The sequence below is a fragment of the Andrographis paniculata genome, unplaced genomic scaffold (genome assembly GCF_009805555.1).
Source record: "Andrographis paniculata isolate CXL003 unplaced genomic scaffold, ASM980555v1 Contig11END, whole genome shotgun sequence".
In the NCBI taxonomy this organism is placed as follows: Eukaryota; Viridiplantae; Streptophyta; class Magnoliopsida; order Lamiales; family Acanthaceae; genus Andrographis; species Andrographis paniculata.
The window spans coordinates 2,666,882-2,674,232 of NW_026137391.1; the positions used below are offsets into that span (position 1 = coordinate 2,666,882).

The window sequence follows — 7,351 nt, forward strand, 5'->3', positions numbered from 1 at the left end:
AGTTTTGTTTCAAATGTCCATGGAAGTATATTAAATTAAATAATTACAAAAATGATTCCTAAGTTTACAAAAACTATTATAGTTTTGTCGGTGAATGTATGTGACAAATATATGAATTTAAATAATAAACTGTATGTTTAAAAATTTGTTAGAATTGAGAATCTATAATGAAATTACTCTTCTATTGAAAAAATATAATATTCTAGAAAACATTGTAAATTTTCATCACAATTTCTTATATTTTTTTATTTAATTGCATTATATTTATTCTTAATTAGTAATAAGAATAGGTTGAAATAATTATATTCCCTATCACATATTAAAAAAATATTTTTATTAAAATATTATAGTATGTCTATTTTTTACAAAAATATATAATATAAGTTTTTATTTTTACTAGTTGATATTATAATAAATCATAAATACAAAAATTATGAAAGTAATAAATACTATGATTCATAATTTTACTGGTTACTAAGTCTTCATATAATTTATAATTCAAGATAGTTCATCTCATAACTCAACAAGGTATCATACAATTCATCCAATGATATATGTTTCAGCTTTGGTGGTTCATCGAGCATAATCATTTTTGGCTTGAAATTCTTTGTGAGACTTTTAAACATCTTCCTCACCGGTCTATTCTCTTCAAAGTGCATTCCAAGAGCTTCACCTTGATTAACAACATCCATAAAGCGATTATAGTAAACAACAGCTGTTTCTTCTTCATTCATCTTCATTCCTTCGAACAGAGTTTCCACGTGAGCCAACTTTGATTCCCAAACTTGTACTGAACCTTCGAATGCATTTTCTAAAATGTCCCAAGCTTCCTTAGCAATTTTACAGTTGGATATCAGCTTCGCCTAAGTTTCATCTACAACATTGAAGATCGAAAAAAGAGCTTTTGAGTTGGCGATTGCAGCAGCCTTTTCATTTAGAGTCCATTCTCTTTTTGGTTTATTCACAAGAGAGGTAATACCATCTTCATATTGGATGGTTTTCATGGGATGAAACCATGCAAACTCAACAACATAAAAAACATCTTCACCTTGTAACATTAGAAAAGCTTCCATCTTGTTTTTTCAACTTCGATAGTTCGTTCCATCGAACAATGGAAGTCTCGACGTTGAACGACCTTCCTTGCTCATCCTTGCAACTGTGAAAGAATTTACTCAGCAACTTAGAGAACACTACTTTGATACCAAATGTTGGGAGAATAGGTTATGTACCAAATCACCTTCGAACACCTATTCAAGGGCCAACTCCCGAAACGCAGTTATATCACAGTTGTAACATCTTGTCAACGAAATAAATGCAGTGGCCAAAATAATAAATGACAAGATATTTGGTACCAACCTACATCCGGGTGATTCCAATCCAAGAGAATTTCACTAATCAGTGTTGATTAAGAACAAAACAACCAAAACTCCCTCAATCCAAACTACAATGCTGATCACCAAGGAAAATCTCTCCACAACCATATGTTGTCACAAACGCATACTGACAACTAACAAATAGTTGGGCTGCTCAAAATCTGAATGTTCCCCTTATCGGAACTCCAATTTCCCTTCGACCGATGATCTATCCGGCGAGATAACAGTGTATAATATTCACTCAATGCATGGAGAAGGGAAGAGTTGGAGTTGAGAGGATTGATACACTTTTTCTCTCACTACACACACTCTCAAAACCCTCACAACAACCACTTCCCACACGTCTTACAATGTAGTTGCCATGCAAGGTATGCAAGACAAATCAAATTAAAACCCTTTTCACTAAAAAGACATTGTATCTCAGCATAATCTCTATTGCCAAATTGACTAATCAAAAGCGTCTTCTTTTATCTTTTCTAGGTTACCAAATCGAGGAAGAAAAATCAGCAGGTTGCAGACAGGTTGACACATTATCACAAATGGTAATCTAAGAAAGGCAACAAGAAAAATAAATATGCAGGTGCCTATATGCCAAAATAAGTTGGGAAATTCTTGTTCTAAAAGTTGATAATAATATTATGGTAAATCATAATCAGCATATATTACACTTATATATATATACTATATTTAAAATATTCAATTGTATCTAAATAAATTGCATGTCTTAAATTATGTAATTATATTAGGGGTAACTCGTAACAATTAGAATAATAAGATGAACTTAATTATAAATATAGTATATATAATATTGCATTTTTTTCTTAAATAATCGCTGCCCGCTTATCCACCCTATTTTATTTCATTTTCTATCATTCCCTTGAAATTTTAAAATGCTTTCATCCTTTTCACCACTATTAGTGAAAAATGTTTAGTAACGCGAATTCTCATTATATTTTCTACATGGATAATCAACCACCACTATTCTCCATATCATCTGTTGGAGTCGGAAATGCAAATAATAATTCTGGCGAAAATCAAACTACGCATGCCGAAATTGCTGATAATCAAACGTAGATCACTTCAAACAATTTTGAGTGAATTTTTATAGTTAGTATACATACAATATTCAGTATTTATCATTATTAAGTATTATTATTATTTTTTTACCTATAGTTTTTAAAGATAATTTCTAGCAAGAGGTATAAATACATTTTATAGTTCGTTTGGTTCGAAATGTAGGCAATATATTTCGATCAAATTTTCCTGAACCTTAGATGTATATAAAACACGTTCCTAATAGCCAAAGGGATCTGTGATTCGAAATGTTTAAGGTATATTTAATTTTTAATTAATCTAATTGGGATTCTCTCATGTTCACATCATTCTTTGTCGGACTCATCTTTTGGAATAGTTTTAATGGAAGAATATTTAAAAGTCAAAGAATATTTGCAAACAATCAACAAGATTGGACGAAGTTTGCCTATATTTTTGTTAATATTATAAATATAGTTTTATTTTTATATCTTGAATAATAAGTATATAATTATTTTCAGGTGATAAAAATCCTTTCGACGCATCCTATAGGAGTCGAAGTGTTGAGCAATGGTCGTGCAAGATACCACCGAAATGAGGAGGAGGATGATAATGACTGCGATGATGATGATGAAATAATTCCACCGACGCAATATTATTAAGATTTTGTATTATTTTAATTTTTTTTAAATGTAAGGATTGACGTCAATAATAATTTGATTATATTATTGTTCATTTGAGTGCTCTAAACTACTTTATACTTCTATCCCATAAAATTGTAAAAAATAATTTTTAATAATTGTAAAAAAATTGGTGATAATTGCATTGCTACATAAAGATGCGAAAATATGTTGCCACAATTATTATTTATTTTGTTGATACATGGTTGCCGAATGTTGCGACAATTAATACTTACATTGTTTCGGAAGGTTGCGACAAAGATTGTGATAATTACTATTTTATAGTAGTGAAATGTTGCGACAAATGTTGCGACAATTACTATTTCATCGTTGTAGAAAGTTGCAACAAAAATTGCAACAATTACTAATTCATCGTTGCGGGAAGTTGCGGCAAAGGTTGCAACAATTACTATTTCATTGTTGCAAAACGCCGTGACAATGAATATTGATATTGTTGCAAAAATTTGCGACATTTTGTTGCAAAAAGACGCGACAATCAATATTAATATTGTTGCAACTTTCCGTAAAAATTTATTGCAGTCTTTTGCGACAATCATAATTAGCACGAAAAATTCGGTGCTACAATTCCACAAAAATTTATTAAAATTTTCGCAGAAATAGATAGATTCTGCAACATTTCAACCGCAACAAAATGACTTTTTTCTAGTAGTGTATTTTTAACGAAAAATTGAATGTTCTTTATTATAATAATCTCTAATATATATATATATATACATATATATTTTTTACTTCAGCTTATTTTTTTAAATTCCCAATTTATTTTGCTCACAAAAAACATTCTTATTGTGTTGTTAGATGTTATTTCATATTCACACTTTGATGTGAAATATATATATATATATATATGATGTAAATAATGCAATATTAAACTTAGTAAGTAATAGTTTAAAGAGATTTGAATATGATGGTGAATAATAAATCTAAAAAAGTTAAAAGAATGAATTTGTGATTATGTGTTCATACAAAATACTACATTCAAGAAAAAAAAAATTACCAAATAATCACAAAGTAAATAATTTTTTTCTGAAAAAAAATCTTTTAACAGAAATATATTATATTAAACAACTATTTCAACTTTAATATATAAATAGGGTAAACTGTTTTTTTAGTTCCGTAACTGGACCTTTTTATCATTTTAGTCCTGTAAGTAGAGCCTGTCGCAAACTAGTCCCATAAGTGAAAAATTTTCGTTGTTTTAGTCCTCCGGCGCCGGAGACGCCCGCGTGGCTCTCCGGAGGTGACGTGTCCACCAGGTGTCCTGCCAGGTCAGCGACACCTGACGGACACGTGGATTTATTTTATTTTTTTAATTTTTTTTAATTGGACCAAATAAAAAATACAAATAAAATTAAAAATAAGTTTTAAAAAAAAATAAAAAAAAAAATCCACGTGTCCGCCAGGTCAGCGACACTTGGCGGACACGTCACCTCCGGCGAGCCACGCGGGCATCTCCGACGCCGGAGCACTAAAACAGGGAAAATTTTTCACTTATGGGACTAGTTTGCGACATGCTCTACTTACGGGACTAAAATGATAAAGGGATCCGGTTACGGGACTAAAAAAAACAGTTTACCTTATATAAATATATATTCTAAAACTCTAACAAAATAAGTAATTTCAATAATTAAACTTAAGAACTCCACACCAAATTAAAAATCAAACCGCTAAACCAACTTATTCTTAGTTTAACAACCAAAATTCTTTAAAAAATATGTAGTCAATCACATATACCACAATTAGCTATAGAAATTAGTAAAAAATTATACTCCTAAATAACACCTATTAAAAGTAAATATTTCTATTAACCACTAACATACATGCTATTTACATTAATATTTTTATTTTGCATAGCATACTCATCTCTAATGTTTTTAACACAATTTTGAATTATGTTTTTATTATAATAATCTCTTTTAGACATATTTTCCTTTTTATTTTAGTTTACATTTTCAAATTCTCAACTTATCTTGTTCCCAGAAAGAGATTTATATTACTCCATATTATTGAATGATATATCACATTTATACTTTAATGTGAAATATGCTATTATATATGATTTAAGTAATGTAATATTAGACATACTGAAAAATAAATTAAAAAATTAAAATGTTTGTAATCATTAAATCTAAACAAATCAAGAATAAATTTATATTGATGTGTTAATAAGCTAAAAGCATCATAAATTTCTATTTACGCTTAAAAATATAAATACTCATAATTTTTATATTATGTTGTTGAATGTCATTTCACATTCATATTTTGATATGAAATATGCTATTATATGTAATGTAAATAATATGATATTAGACATATTGAGTAATAGATTAAAAAATGAAAATGTTGGTGATAAATAAATGAGCTAAAAACATCACAAATATCTATATTCTCTTAAAAATATAATTATTCATAAATCCTAACATGGTGGGGCGTTTCAACAATTAAACTTAGGACCTTTCGCACCCTAAGTGAGAATCATAACTCTAGACCAAATGGCCTATTTATTTTTTAAATCTCTTAATTTATCTTGCTCCCAAAAAAGTATTTATATTATGTTTGTTGAATTTTAGTTCACATTTTAATCTTGATATAAACTATGCTACTATATATATATATATATATATATGATGTAAGTAATGTTATATTAGACATAGTAAAACAGATTAATAAAAATTAAGTATTAGTGAGCATTAAGTATAAACAAATCAAGAATAAATTTATGTTAGATGTGTGAATAGGCTAAAAACATAACAAACATCTATTTTTGCTTAAAAATATAAATATTCATAAATTTTATATTACGTTGTTGAATATAATTTTACATTCATACTTTGATGTGAAATATGCTATTATATATGATGTAAATAATGTCATATTAGACATATGACTAATAGATTAAAAAAATTAAAGTGTTAGCGATCGTTAAATCTAAACAAATTAAGAATAAATTTATGTTGACGTATGAATAGACTAAAAACATCACAAATATCTATTTTGTTTTGAAAATATAAATACTCATAGATTTTTTATTATTTTGTTAAATGCTATTTCACGTTCATACTTTGATATGAAATATTCTATTATATATAATGTTTCTTTTGAAAATATAAATACTCAATAGATTAAAAAATTAAAGTGTTGATTATTAAATCTAAACAAATCAAAAAATAAATTTATGTTAATGTGTGAATTAACTAAAAACATCAATATTAAAAATTTCTAATGTAATGGGGCATTCCGAGAATTGAACTCGGGACCTCTCGCACCCTAAGCGAGAATCATACCACTAGACCAAATGACCTATGTCTTTTGAAGATTTAATAGCCAAAATATAACCTGAAAATAAAAAAAAAAAAAAAAATTGATATATAATTAAGTTTACGTGTAAATAAGAATAGTCAAGTAATGATCTTCTGTCATTTTTAATACAATTTTTTTTTTAATTTTTTAATATTTTTATTTATAAAATATATATACCCAAAAATTATTTTACTAAAATAATAAAAATAAAAATTCACAAAACTAACACACCATTATTTTTAAGGCTTTAGGCACATAGAAATCTAAATTTTGTATAGTATTCTTAGTTTAAGAGATTTTTGGACATATATGAAATTTGCAACTTTGAATGATCATTATAAATTATTTCGTCTGTAGATAATTTTTCTGTTCTTTTTTACTATGTTGAACTTTTGATGTGAATAGAGTTTTGTTTTGCTTTTCTTAGTTTTCCATTCATGACGTTTTAAAGTTTTTTAGGGTTTGTTTACGCGGTTTTGGATGAATTTGTTTTTTATATTAGATATAGAAAATCGTTTCAGTAATATAAGAATGATATTTTGCATTGAATTATTAATTTTTTTTGAGAGAATGAAATAAAAAATATATATATATATTATGTTGGATTTAAGATAATGTATTAGGAGGTGGGGAAGGGTTTGAAGTTAGAAAAACAAGTTTTGATTAGTGTATTCCTATAGTGTAAGGTCCATTTTGATCTCTTCCCTTGGGGATATGTGTGTTCATGTAATAGTTATGAGTTCCTCTATAATTATTTATATAATTTAGATTTTAAAAGAATTATTTAATTTAATTTATTTGATTACAAAATTAGGGTGTTTATTTTGTATGTTTATTATTAAATTTTATTTTATTTTTTTTTTATTTGAACTCATTCTTTATTATATTGTCGCATATTATAATATCAATTTTAAGAAAAAATAAGACAATAAATATTGGAAAAGACAA

At 27.1% G+C, this 7,351-nt stretch overlaps 1 non-coding gene across 1 annotated transcript; it reads right to left on the reverse strand.

Moving 5' to 3' along the window:
• Positions 1-6,332: 6,332 nt before the first annotated feature.
• TRNAP-AGG (transfer RNA proline (anticodon AGG)) lies at positions 6,333-6,404 on the reverse strand. The gene has a single exon. It is a non-coding gene; the product is annotated as a tRNA-Pro (tRNA).
• Positions 6,405-7,351: the final 947 nt, after the last annotated feature.